Source organism: Marmota monax, unplaced genomic scaffold, assembly GCF_021218885.2.
Source record: "Marmota monax isolate L192 unplaced genomic scaffold, Marmota_monax_Labrador192_F-V1.1 WCK01_AAM20220418_F8-fsc00007, whole genome shotgun sequence".
NCBI lineage: Eukaryota > Metazoa > Chordata > Mammalia > Rodentia > Sciuridae > Marmota > Marmota monax.
The window spans coordinates 14872121-14887308 of NW_026692781.1; the positions used below are offsets into that span (position 1 = coordinate 14872121).

The 15188-nt window shown below is 36.1% G+C and overlaps 1 long non-coding RNA gene across 1 annotated transcript; it reads left to right on the forward strand.

Annotated features, from left to right (window-relative positions):
- The first annotated feature begins 309 nt into the window (after positions 1-309).
- On the forward strand, positions 310-14312 carry LOC124094600 (uncharacterized). Its single transcript, XR_006852288.2, has 3 exons — positions 310-678; positions 13318-13456; positions 14205-14312. It is a non-coding gene; the product is annotated as an uncharacterized LOC124094600 (long non-coding RNA).
- The last annotated feature ends 876 nt before the right edge of the window (positions 14313-15188 follow it).

Sequence of the window (15188 nt, forward strand, 5' to 3'; positions counted from 1 at the left end):
CACTTTTCTCATTAGAGTGCGCCTGTGTCTACAAAAGGCCTATTTTCCTGGTTACTGATTTTAATATTTCTGCCCTCTGTGTGCCTTTGCAGGACTTGGGGCTTTCTATCTACAAGTATGCCAGCTTGTTAATGACTCTTATCTTCTAGTACCTGATGTGTAAGCTAAACATGATACCCTTCCTCTTCCAGTGACTTATTCAATAAACCCTTTTATGTAACTGTTCAATCAGAATTTATACCAAGTGCCTGTTTTCTGAGGACACAGTGGACACATATAACTCTTTAAAGAGACAAGTATAGAATTTGATACCTGCCCTCAACTAGATTTCAGTTAAAGAAAAAAGTACATATAAAAATATTCTATTTTAAATAGAATTTTCTAAGTGCCAGGGTGAATGTGACACATTTATTAATTTAATCATTTATCCACCAAACATTTGTTGAGTGTTTTGATGTGTCAAGCACTCTGTGGATCACTGAAGATATAAACATGAATAAATCATGCATAGTGCCTGTCCTAGATGATTTAGAGGAAGTAGAAACTATGGTAGGCTAGAATCTTGTTACTCAAAGTGCATCTAAGGACCAATAACGTGGGTATCATGCTTATTTCAGGTCCCATCCAGATCTCCTGAATCAGAAACTGCATTTCAACAACATACCAGAGTGATGCAAAGTAAGTTTGAAAAACATTGGGCTAGAAGAACCATGGAATGCTTTATGGAAGAAATAAATAGGGATCATTAAGTTTTGATGTTTTTTTTTTTTTTTTTTTTTCTGGTACTAGGGATTGAACTCAGGACACTTGACCACTGACACTTGACACACCCCTAGCTCTATTTTGTATTTTTATTTAGAGACAGGGTCTCACTGAGTTGCTTCGCATCTCACTGTTGCTGAGGCTGGCTTTGAACTTGCAATCTTTCTGCCTCAGCCTACAAAGCTGCTGGGATTACAGGCATGCACCACCGTGCCTGGCCTCATTAAGTTTTCATAAGAGGGAAGAAAGGCAATTTAGGCAGGTTAAAGAGGGAAATGGATGTAATCTGAAATCTGATTCAGGATATGAAGTTTTGGAAGCCAGTTGGAAATGATTCCTCAAAAACAGGATGAGGAAACATTTGGAAATATGGTTGATGCTCCACAGGGAGGACTAGTAGTTGATTAAATATGTTAATACAAATTCAAAGTTGGGAAGAAAGAGAAGGGTCTAGATACTAGACTAAAAGCGGTGACAGGATGGGATGCCATCGGTGGTATAGCAATTGGAGACCAGAGTTTCTTACACCAGGCATGTGGAGATAAAACATAGTCTCCAAGTAATTATAACATTTCAGGACATAATATTTGAATTCTAAAATGATAGTGAATGTCAACAAGTTAATAAGTACCAATTGGGGGATAATGTGATTCACCAAATTTTCCTACCACATCAAATTTATTAGACCTTAGATATGATAAGACAGGAGTTATCAGGTAATCTGTATCAGTAATCTTGCTTCAAATTAATAGAGAATGTTATTTGGGGAGAAAAGGATGCTCACATCCATACCTACAGAGTTGTGTCTACTGTCATGGAAGGTCCCCATAAGACTTTGAGGATGTGAGGCTCACCTGAGGCACCTTCATATCCCAGTTCCTTTCCTGTCATCCTCTGCAGTTTTTGCTAAAGACACCATTGTGTCTTAAGTCCATAAGGGTAATGTTGGTCAACTGGTGGCCTTCTTAGGTGTCCCTTTTTGAATGACTATGTCAAGTGGTTTCTGTCCTCTTGTGAAGTCAATTCTTTACATAGGGATATCTCCACTCACAGGTTTGAAAGAATTTGGAAGTCAATTCTGTGTATCCCAGGCAGCCTGTGACAGTCATAAGACATTTTTGTTTGCTTACTAGGCCCTCAAGACTGCCTCAGCGAACGATTTCATCTCTGAGATGCTTTAAAATTGACATCCATATCTTAAGTTTTATGGACATCTGTTAGGGTGGTTTTCAGTGCACTTTAAGCACATGACTTATCTGCACACAAACCTGAGCTGACAGGGAGAAGCCTGCAGCCTGCATTAAATGACAGAGTTAATCAGTAAGACATAGAGCCTAGAGCGGTGTCTTGGAAAAAGTCCACCTCACAAAGATCCCACAACACCATCAGAAAATTTCAATTTGCTGTTTCAAATATATCAACATAATAGTGGGATGTTATTCTTTTTTCTGAATAGAGTGTTTTGAAATAAGGTAATTGATAAATCTAGGATTTAATTTTCTTTGTCATTAGGTATAAGGTAGCTGGATAAGTAAGTGGAGCTCTAGGGGTTTGGGAGAACAATTTTCAAGGTGGAGATAGGATCTGTAGGTGAAAGCTTTGTAGCAGACATAGAGGGCTAATTAATCTAAAAAGTTGGATGGTATTTTCAAAACTAAATTCTTTTGTTGTAATGTAGACAGACCATATTTGGGACATACCTTTTCTACGTAGCCACAGAAATGTCCTCTCATGAAATGAATTAATACTTGTATTACACACTAGTTAATGTACAGTGTTTAAAGGATGATACTCTTCTCTATTTTGAGTTCTGTAGGTAAAGGTGTTGCATTACAGGTGAGTCATGTGGTAGGTGACTATTTCACTGATGGCGAATTTCCAAAAAATTTAAAGGTAGATTTCCAGATTTATCTGGAGTCATGTATGGTAAATTAATCAAATGGTCAATTTCTGGACATACTATTTTGGGTCAAAAAAAAAGATGGAAAGAAGAATATATTGAAGGAAGGAAAGACCATTTAACAATGAAGTAAGGATAATTTTTATTCATTTATAAATTGAAATTCTCTCTTTAAATTCCAAATGCCAATAGCATTTGCTTTATGACTCCTTCTAAAACAATTTTGTGATGGCAGCAAATATTTGCATATGCAGGTTCTAGTATGTTTGTCCCTAGGTTTCATTGTATTGCAGTCAGATCTCATGTTTATGAATTACTTAATCTAAGCTGTCACTTTTCAATCATTATTTCAGTAATGAAAACCACAATGTATATACAATTATACTAATTATAACATTACTGATAGTAGACATTATAAGCGTGATTTTTTCTATATATGAAATTGAGAATTTATAAAACAGCAAATCAAATAATTAGAAAGTAGAGAGAAATCAGGTAGGAATATTTTCCTTTATTTCTCAAAGGATAGTTGTGTTTTATGACCATATTCATTAGGGTCAAAAATACCATTTATGAAAATATGAAGGTAACATAAAAAATTATTTTTCTGACCTTAAAATCAAGGTGATATTGGGGATGTTCATACCCATAGTCATGCTGTCCCAAGTTGGAGCTCCCGCCAGCTGGCCATGATGCCTCCCCTAGCCTGGCAACGGTGAATGGACAGTCTCTCCCAGCCTTCCTTCTCTGCATCACACTGCTGGTCATCAAGATGGACAAGGTGGTAGTTATCACAGGCCAGTGAGGCTGCAGAAGAAGGCTTTTGCCAGCCCTGAAGATGCCCTGAGACATGGGCCTCCAGTATTGCTGGAGTGACGCTTACGTGGAGCATTGTCTCAGAGCCTACCAGATTGACATGGAAACCATCTATGTCTTTCTGGGCCTCATCTACACTTTCCTGGGGCCTGATCCTTTTATTGCCTGGATGTAACTTCCTCATCTTCTTCCTGGACCACATGGTGCCCACTGTAGTCTACCTGGGAAGGTGCTGGCACCTATCACCTCTGTATCCTACACCCTGGCCCAATTTCCCTGTGCCTCCATAGCCCTGTAGGTCTTCTGGGAAGCAGCACAGCCGCCTGTGACTAGCAGCTTACACCTCCTCACTTCTATGGGCAAAGAGCTGCCATGGCTGTCCCTGGGAACCTAGTATCCCTTCCAGATGCTGATGGTCTTCAGGTCCTAGCTCCTACAACCTGCTGGACTTGTGGATCCTTGAGCTCTGAGGGCCTGTGTATGTGTGTGTGTGCATGTATGTTCATGTGTGTGTATGTGTTTTCTTAGCTTTGTAGATTCCTGGATGAAGTAGCCCATTGCAGGATTGCTTAAAAAAACAAAAAACAAACAAAAAAAACTTTCAGCTCAACAATAGCAGTAACCTCACTCCCTCCCCCTTCTTGGGTGAGAAGAGGCAAAGGAAACTGTTCAGGATTCCTGAACCTAATCATTGTCCAGTCCAGGGCTGAGATGTGGACTTCACAGACCCATCTCAGAAAGGCTGGCCCAGCTGGTCTGGAGGAAGGTCTAACCTTCTCTGTTTTAGAATGACTGCCATGAGGGTTTCAGGAATGGCCAAGCCTGGGGGGGCTAGTCCCCTCCAGAGACAGGGCCTGGGGGCAAGGCAGGGTGTTTGTGGAGGGAGTTTACTTAGATAGGACCAGATTATACTTCTTTGTTCCCTGCAAACAGTTCCTTGCTATTTGCCCCAAATGCATTTGGTGTATCCTTCTTTGGCTCAGGTATGGATGGAAGGGTCTACAGTGAGGGCAGCCTTCTCTTCTAAGGCTTTAGTTCCTCCAAAGAGCTGTCAGTCAAGGACAATGGGCTTTTAGTGACCAACCACTAAATGGAACTTTCTAGCTCCTTCAGTGTCTGTAGATTTGAACACTGCAAATGTCCACCCTTATGGGAAATTATGTGTAATCATGTGTGTGTATCCTAGACTCTTGTCTTGAGATATGTGTGATGGGTTTTAGTCATTAAACAGCAGTGTCTGACCTGTGTGGCTACAAAAAAAAAATTCAAGGTCATATTTTTTTCTCAATACATTGGACAACCCTAGACTCAAGTAATATCAGTTATATATTTTTTCTCTCTTTCTACTAATATCGTATTTACATTTAAGCTTCTTTCCCACCATATCACATTACCATCAGTGAGAATGTCTCAAAATAGCTTTCCCAGTTAGAGAAAAACAAATAAAATACTGAGAGCTGATTGAATGACTGCTTAGTGACTGTATATTGGAGTCTAGCCCATGGACAAGAAGAATATGGTAGCAAAAGTGGCACCACATAAATGATTATCAGTGGAAAAAAAAATGTCACACATCATGTGGCCTTTGTCTGTTAATTCAATGTGATGCACTTGAGTGTAAAAATAATGGGGTCTGTCAGCCTTTTTAATTATCTATGCTTGTTCTAGAAGTCAGAATTGTGAAATGCCTCTGAACCACCTGATTTAATGGGCTGTGTTAGAGCTTCATATACAAGTCCCTGAGCAAGGAGTTGGTTATCCCAAGGCAAACTTCTCTGTATTTAGGAATGTTATACTGAGCTGGATTCACATAATAGCAACATTGGCTATATGGGATAATCTATCCAGATGGATAGGATAATCTATCTCTCAGTAGTGGGTTTCTTTAGCAGAGTAGGACAAATTTCCAGTTGTTTTGATGCCTGGGGCACTTCTCTGTCTCATATTGCCTTTGTTTGTACATGGTCCTTTAAATATACTGCATTTAGGTTTTTAATGGTGGATGCAAATTAATCTGTTATAACTACTCCCATGTGCTTCTTTGATGTATTCTTCTTTGGTGTATTCTTAGAAAGCAAGAAGACAAGTTAGCCAGATAGAAGCCTCAGAATGTTCTAATGGGATATCTTTAGGAGAGAGATGTTTGTAAATGAGATAATGTGCTGAAAGACCTGACTGCTGGGGGAGATTATTTCTTTCATTCTTCAAGTAAACTGACCTGTGTGTGTATGCACACACATGTGAATGAGTGATAAATTTTTACTATGAACTTGTAATAGGCAAAGGACTTGTTTCTTCCTTCATAGCTTCCCTGGATCTTGGCACTATGTGAAGTACCCAGGGACCCTGTTATACATGTTTATGGAGAGGTAGGTGTTTTAGTAAAAATGCATAAAGATTGGGATGAGAAGCCTGGGTTTTATTTCTCTTTGATGTTTGCTAGCTGTGTGACTTTAGGGAAGTCCTCTCTGAATTTGTTTCTTACCTCCAAAAGAATTAGAAAATCTTTTCTACATTATACCACTCTATTTGAAGATCAAATTGGATTATGGAAATAGTGATAACATGCTTTATAGATGTTCAGTGGTTTTGTCACTCTTGTATTGTTAATTAAATAAACTTTAAGATATGATCTAGTCCTGTAGATTTTAAATATTATGATGATACTTCTTACAGAGTTCAGGAGAACATTTTGATGCTAATGTTTTCTGTGCATTTGCATATGTATGTAGTATCCAAGCAATGTTAACTTCTTAGATCATTCTTAAAAATTAATTATTATTATAAAGGAATGAGAGTTAGAATTTGATATCAAAACCAGGTCCATATGCCATGTAAGAGTGATGAAACCATCTAATAAGATGAAGACCATTATTTACATAGCTTCTTCCCTTTGTAACTGGATTGATAATCAGCTTTAGCTCTGCCATTTAAATACAGGTATTAGGGTCATGGACTATTAGTGAATACATACAATAACGCTCTCTCCTTTACTTTTTTTTAATTTTTTTTAATTGGTTGTTCAAAACATTATAAAGCTCTTGACATATCATATTTCTTACATTAGATTCAAGTTGGTTATGAACTCCCAATTTTACCCCAAATACAGATTGCAGAATCACATTGGTTACACATCCACATTTTGCTAATTGTTCAGTTGGCCATGGGACATGGGGTAAGCCAGTCAATCCACTTCAGCTTTATCATTTAAAGGGAGCAGTGACACTGAATGATTTCTAGTGCTTTATGTAGTTCTGAAAAGATTTTGTGTGTCTAGGAGTATTTCCTAAGTAAATTATACTGTGCTTTCCACACCGGAAAAAGTATCACATTCAGATATCTAAAATGCCTCTGCTCCTGTGAGCCAGTTATTCTTATATTTGCCTATTCACTTATTCTTATATCTCTTATCATAGCCTCTATCGTGTTAATTTATTTATTTTCCTGGTTAAGGGTTTGATGTTCTACGAGATCGGAGTCTGTCTTGATCACAGATAGGTGACTAGTGCCTAGAACAGTGAGTGACTGGCACATAATGGGGAGTTTAATGAATATTTGTTGGGGGAGAGAGGGAAGGAAGAAGGGAAGGAAGGAATTCAGCTATCTCCTGAAGGCAGCCTCTTTATTCTTTGAAATAACTTCACTAGGAGTCCAGTAGGTTGAATCTACCATATACGTAAATGAATCAATAGAGAAAAAATATGGAGTTTCCTTAAAAAATTAAAAATAGAACTATCATAAGATCCAGCAATATCAATATTAGGCATATACTCAAAGGAAATGAAATCAGCCTGTTGAAGACACATCTGCACTTCCATGTCTGTTGCAGCACTGTTCATTAAAACCAAGAGATGCAAACAACCCAAGTATCCATCAACTGGTGTATGGATAAAGGAAATACAACAGGGTATTATATATACACAACAGGGAACTATTTATCCATAAAAAAAAAATAATGAAGTCCTACCATTTGCAACAGCGTGGATGGAACTTGAGGTTGTTATGTGAAGAAAGCCAGGCACAGAAAGATAAGTATTGCTGCATGACCTCATCATATATGGAATCTACAAAAGTTGATCTCATAGAAGTTGGGTGTAGAATGGTGGTTACTAGAGGCTGGGGAGATCAGGAGGGAGGGAAGGAGGAGGAAAGGCTAATTAATTGGCATTAAGTTACAGTTAGATATGAGTAAGAAGTTCTGGTGTGCTGCAGATAACAGTAATGTATTGTACATTTCAAAAGGCCAGGAGAAAGGATTTTGAAAGTTTTCACCATAAAGAAATGATAAATGTTTGAGAAGATGGTTTAACCTGATTTAAACATTATACAATGGATACATGTATTAAAATATCACATTACCCCATTAGTATATATAATTTTTATGTTTTTAATGATCAACAAAAAACAAATTTAAATTAAAAAATTAAAGCAATAATTCTAGTGCTAAAGACAGAATAGAGGAAATTATTAAATATTTGCTTCCTATGTATGAGAACCATCTATACTTTTTTATGATGTCAGTACTTCACCTAATTAATCGTAGAATTTTCATCAATAAGTTCTTTAGGTACTTGCTCTTTTTATCACTTAAATCTAATTAATAATTTTGTTCTGAAAATTTATGATTGGTTTTCATACTTGAGTACATAATAATGCCTAAGTAATTTTATATCTTATTTTATATCTAATTTTATATCTTGTAAATATCTTATATTTTTATTATTTGCATCATTTTCCTATGATAGAAGAGTTTATCACCATTAAATATAAATTTTAAATTTTAAAATTCATTGTGAAAAGTAATATATCTTTAAATTTCCTACTGAGAGAGTAGAATATTATTCTTCCATACCTTACATGCATGCTTTCCTATAACATGGAAATGTCTTCAGGTCTTGGCATTTACCTTTTGTGAACTAAGTCATTTCTTGCTTCAACATACATATTCAAGTTAAGGTTGATCTAGGCGTAACTTTCCCAGTTTTAAATTTGTTAGGAAGATAGCCCTTTTCTTGAAGACATTACACAGTGAGTTTCACCAATAGATCTTGCTCCCAGTGAAGTCAACACTTTGGCATTAGGGAAAAAAAAATCAAATTGATTTGGAATACAGGATCATGAATATTAGTGACTATAGAGCCCGTTATTCCCTGTTCCAGGACTTTCTAATAGCATTCTCTTGAAAAATTCAAGTGCATATTATCATTTGTTGTCTTTATTGTTTATATGTAACATGAGCTAGTTTTTCCAAAAATGTTAATTTCCTCTATGAACTTACCATTTTTTTTTTTATTTCACCGAGAAGCTGCATGAAGTGTGTCTATCATGGTCTGCTGGAGGCAAACTTTGCAGCCTTTTATTGTGATTTGTTCCCTAGCAGATCCAGGAACCATTCCTGAATAGTAGAGCTAAGCCCATTTGTGTTTTATAGTTAGGTTAGGTTAGGTTACAGTTAACTAAAGGGCAAAGAAAAGCCAGTAAGACAGTAAGAACACCAGTTTTAGTGATGTGGTAGGAAAACTAGAGGGAAAGAATTTGCTTCTGGTTGCCTGTAAGATGTTTGTTGTGCCTTGGCTCCTGTGGGCCAAATACTCTTCAGTACACCCTTGCTGTGCAGCAAGAGTTGAATGAGAGACTCATCACAGACTTCTCCCAGTATCACACATGTAGCTATATACATTTCTGTGATATGTTTATTTTTACAATTCTTGAACTGCAATACATTGCATATTAATTGTGTACAACTGGTTTTGAATTGTCTTTAAAAAGGTGCAAATTATGGTTTCAAAGTGACCTGAGAGAGGTGCAAATGAACGTTAGCACAACATTTCAAAAACAGAATTATTTAAAATATATGCACATAGACATGAATTCAGAGTCGGTCTACTTCATTTTTTGGTTGGAGGTTTATTGCCTTAAAATGGGAAATAAATGTGTGAATTCTATCAAGGGTGTGAAATTCTCCATTTGTACTGACTGGAAACTTAATAATTATGAATAGAGCAATAGCAGAAATTATACAAAAGTTTAGCAACATTTTAATTTTAAATGTAAGTATTCTGGGGAAGAGTTTAAAATCTGCTTGGAGACAATTTCCTACAGTCTTTGATATTAAAGAGTTAGTGCTTTTCAAAAAGCCTATAAATGCTAATGTTCTTATGGTTTTAAAATAGAAAACAGCATTGACTAATCCTTTCTATTTCTAAAGCTGCTCATTCAAAGTGTGTCTGAAGCTGATAAACCCATGAGCCCCAACTTAACCCAACCTAAACGAAACTTAACCTTTCTCTGTTCTCACATCAGTGGACAATGGGCCTCAGCTGCAGGGAGCTTTCGAGAAGCTTGCCCAATCTCCAGGCCAGCTGGAAGGCCAGGCTTCCCTACTTTCCAGCCAAATAGATGCTTGGCACCAAGTTACCCTAGGGCAGAGGTTTGAATGAAGCCTGGATTTTGAAGTATCTATCCCTCTAGGTTGATGTCACTGGGAGTCCAAGACCCCTCTTTCATTAACTGGCCTCTCACATAGATGGCAATGATGAGAAAAAACAGCCAACCGCTAAAACAGTTGGTTCTTTTTTATTATTTGCAATTTCATCTATTTGCATGAGAGCCTGGCAGCATATGGCCTGATGAATTAAAAAAAACAAAACCCTGTAAACTCTCATCTACTAGCCAGAGCCTCCAGCTCATGGCATTAGCAGTAGCTAGTGTGCTCCACCTGCCACTTGTCTAGAGGGTGGGGGCATAAACTGATGACCTACTAGGTTTCCATAGCCAAAGAGTGCTCAGCTAATGCCCTGATTTAATTCCTAGCAGTACAGTCAGAAATGGCTGAAAGTGGCAACACCCATGGGTTTCGATAGTAAATCTGATTGGCAAGCTACCTGCTCTCGGTCTTACCTAATATTCTACACTAATTATGCCCCATCAAGCCAGCAGGAATAGTGAGGGAACAGAAGTGCTTCTAATCTCTCACACACAGGCCAGTTATGAGTAGAAATGCATTGGGATGTACACTCTCATCATCATTCCATACTAACAGAGAATAGCAGTCAATCTGGGAAAGAAGCAAATGTCTGTGCAGTTCATCTATTTGCTTAATTACTTTTTATATATATTTGCTTTGAAATTACTTTTCAAAGTTAAATATATATATATATATATATATATATATATATATATATATGTATATGTATATTCTAGATTTTTGTATTTCTGAATTAGCTATTTTCTTAAACCATCAACTTGGAGAAAGAGAATTTATTTTATGCTGTCTTTTGAGAACTAAACCTTTCTTTGCCTTAAACATTTGGGTTAATACTTTATAAACTGAGCCATACATCTTTTTCTCCTTTCAAATTATGTGTTGTTAACAATGATTATATCCGTCAATAAATGATACAAACATGCAAACAGAAACAATGTACAGACTTCCATTAATTAAACAGATTGACATGAAAATTTAAAAAGTCATCTTGAAATTCAATCTCAGTGTGCTAATGAACACATTTTGATCTAGTTTAGAAATGGTTTTTATTTTCTTGCTTTTTAAGATTGCTGAACACGTATATACTAATGACGTGTAGTCAGCATTGCCAATGACCTTAGAAAGGAAGAAATTAATGGGGGAAGAAAGGGTTCTATGACCTTATCAAATGAGGGATTTTCCTGATAAGCCACAGAAGACACACCCAGCCTTGTGAGATTGGGCACATTAGACAATTTATAATACTGAGCACAATGCTTATTAAATGCTAGGTATCATTATCTCACTAAATTCTTAAAATACTTCATAAGACAGATATGGAGATATTAAAAATATTTAATACTAGTAGGACAAGGGCACTGACCAATCAGAATGTAGCATTGAAGGAGAATTTCAGAAGCTTCTCCAATTGTTGAGGGGTTACTGAATTTGATGAGGACTGGAGGATCCTGATATAAAATGGGACAAGGGGACTGGTGTTTTGGGGAGCAGCTCTTTACGAATGTATGGAAATACTTCACTCTTCACTAACCAGCATGGTAATACCTCCATGTGCTGGCTAAAAACAATCCTGGGGCAAGCATTATTTTACAGATGAAGACCTTGTGGCTTAGGATAATTAACTTGTTTAATTTGATTTGAGTCCTTATCTGTCTCACTTCAAATGATCTCTTTTGTTTTATACATGTCACTGCTATAATGTTTCCTTGATTTTTTTTGCTCTGACAAGTTAAATCCATTTTTTTTTCTTGCTGAGGTTGTCTCTAAATAGTGTGTAAAGACACCAGATAAACCACAGTGAGTGAGTCATAAAGGTTGACAGAGAACAGCAAAAACAAACAAACTAAAAAACACCTTCTCTATTTCAAACTCAGTTGGGTCTTTCATATAGGAGTGGTTCATGTTTTTACATGTAATTTGTGGTTAATAAGTTTCCTGAATTAAAATAAGATCTTTATCATTATATTTCTATATAGAAAGACACAGTAGCAGATATTCATACCATCTTTTTAGTTAAGATTCGATTGTAGGTGAGAGCAAGATACTCAACTGTTTTTTAAAATGCATTATTATTTGTTTTCAGTATAATTTAGTTTAACTGATCAGTGAGCAAGTTTTACTTAAATTCAAATGAATAACTAAAGCTTAAACTTTGAAGAACACTTCAAGGTTTAAAGTTTTCATGTAAAGAAATGAAATTTTTATTAAGAGCTGTCCATGGTTATTTCTTCCTAAGGAAATAAAGAGGTTTTGCAAAGAAATTGCAAAGTGATGATAATCAAATTCTCTTCCTTCTTATGGGACCAATCAAAATAAGACTATAGGTACACTAAAATGTATGACCACATTCTATTTAGACACATAAGTTCAAGAAAATTGATTTGACTAGGTAAAACATAGCTACAAACAGTCTCTAGTGTATGAACAGATATCATTTCAAATGTTTATTTATAATTTAATATTTTCAAACTTTGTATGTAAATTTCCAATCTAATGAACTGAAATGGGAACAGATTTGTCCTAAGTTTGACTAGGTAAAATTTATTTCACCTATAATGTACCTTAAGTATAGAACTAATTATGTTTTTGGTCATATTCTCCACATATATTGTTCATAAGGGAATAACATGAATTTTCTCTAACAGACATGCACTCAGACTTCTAGTTCTGACACCAAACCAATCCAGAAAACCATAGTCTATGTCACATCCTCCCATATTTTATCAGGAATAAACCAAGTTCATTAAACAAGAGACTAAAGGGTAAAGTTATTTGTTTAGATTTTCAGTGTGGTTCTAGGAAAATAAAAACACAGGTGCTCCAAATTTAGCACATAGAATTTAAGAATTGGAGGAGCTTTAGGAATTATAAGCTCAACATATCTTTCTAATCTGAATAAGCCAAATGAGAATTCTTTCTTTTTCTTCATTTAGTTCATAAACACAGGTTAAAGCCAAAAAATGTTCACACCTATTTCTGGCACATTTTCCTTGTTGGTATGGCAGATGCTAGCTATATAGCAAGAACCACAGTATATTTGAAGGGCCCCTACCAAGAAATACTCATATTACACTCTAGCCCTTTTAATGAAGAATCCATTCTGTTATCAGGGGTGCAAATAATGGTTCCCAGGCAATAAATATATCTTAAAGAATGCTTGCTTTTTTTTTCTTCAAAAATACAGTCTGTTATAAAAGGCTTTTATAAAAGACTTTTTAAGTTGAAAACATATTAAAAAAAAAAAAAAGCAGAACTCTAAAGAAAATTCAGTGGTCAGAATGCTTCACTACTCAGTGCGTAGGTATAATGAAACACTTAGCTTCCTGATGTTACCCTGGTGTTGACTTCTCAGTTTTAGTGTTTACGGGAGGACCTGGACTTGGTGTCTGAAGTTGCCTGCTCCACAGGAAACCACCTCCTTCTGCTGCTTGCTTTCTCTTGAGCCAACACCCAAAGCCACCATCAGTGTCATGGGGATGAGACTTTTCAAGGTAAGTGAAAAGAAAACAGGAACAAATGTATTTTCACACAGAATTTGCTGAAGGCCTTGGCTCATAGTAGGAAGTACTGCCTCACAGGGATCCCTGTTTGGGGTGTGGAGGGACATACTGTCCTGGTTTATGTGGAATCATATATGGTGTGAGTGAAATGAGACAGATCCCCATTCCCAAGTGCCCTATCTAAGATGGAAGCGGGTTATGTTGTCTAGACTAGAGGAAATGCTTTTTTTTTTCTTTCTTTTTTTTTTTTTTTTTTTTTTTTTTTTTTTTTTTTAGGGAAGGTTATCAGAATTTTAAAAGCCAAATGATGGCTGGAGAGAATAACTAACATTTTATTGACTGCTTGGCTTTTAAAAGGTGTTTCTCCTCTTTCTTTTTGTTTAATTTAAAAAGTCTTCTTTTAACCCCGAGATGCAATTAAAACTTAATTTGTGCCTTATTACATAGCAGGTATCCGTTGGCTTTTATTTATTATTTTCTCCATTAGGAGTTTTAAACTTGAGGTGGAATTAATGTCTCTTCTATGATCTTTTATAGTCTTCTTTTTCACATATATGAGTGTTTCAGAATCCTCTAAAATACCATGAGTTTTAATGTAATATGGATTTTACTATATTGTAAATATTAGATTATTAAGAGTTCCTTAACCCCTTTTAATGAGAAGGAAACACAGACTTGAATAGATATTTGTGGTTCTTATTCTTCAAGGATTTGCCTCCCCTTTTGTGCTTTTTTCTAGGCTGTTCCCACTTTCTTCTTCTTCCTCCTTTGCAGAAGGTAAAACATCAATTTAAGATGATGAAACCAGACATTTTGAGAAAAGTTTGGACAACAATGACAAAGGCAAGCTCCTTTCACTTTGATTTTTACCCATTTATACAGTTTATACATATTTATCGACTTAAGTTGCTTTATCACAATGATACTTGAAAGCCAACAATAGAAATCATCTTAGAATTTTGAGTTGTGATCTTTTCCCTGGCTAGTGATATGTGGTACCATGCTCTCATGATGCTGAACAGAGGAAGTGAGCTGCACTCCCAGGCAGCTGTGCACGGAGAGGATAAACAACTGTCATCTGCAGTTGTTTGCTAAGCTATGGTATTTGGTAGGTTAGGGGTACCAAGTACATTTTGAATATATGAATAAATATGTGGGTTCACCAAGAAATAACCTCATTGTAAGCCAAGGAGCATCTGTATTTATAAGACCATTTCCTTCCAACCTAAGAGAATTCTAGCTCATGTTGATACATAAGTTTTAGCAACTTATCCTATCCAATGCTTTGTGTTGACATAGCCACTCTGATGTCTTCAGTTCTATCCTTGGCAACTATTATTCCAGAGCCCATTGGATCTGAGATTATACCAGAATTTCATCTTTTCTCAGCCTGAGATATTTTTTTACTGTGAAAATCTTACCCACTGGCAGATCTAATTTCTAGATCTCTCTGGATTTGACAGATAAGATAAACTAACAAGAATATTTTGCATTTGTATAGCTTTCATATACAAATATTTTATTCTCATAGGCCTATTTCAAGTTATGAGTAGATTTTGAAAAGCAAACTCAACTGACTGACAAATAGCTATGAGGACTCTGGACCAGCCTATTTGTGTTCTTGGACTGCCCATGATCATTGATTGCTTATAGAAGTGTGATTGCAGTAGTTTTGGGGGAGACAAATCTGACAGTGTCTGTGAACATTTACTGTGACATTTTC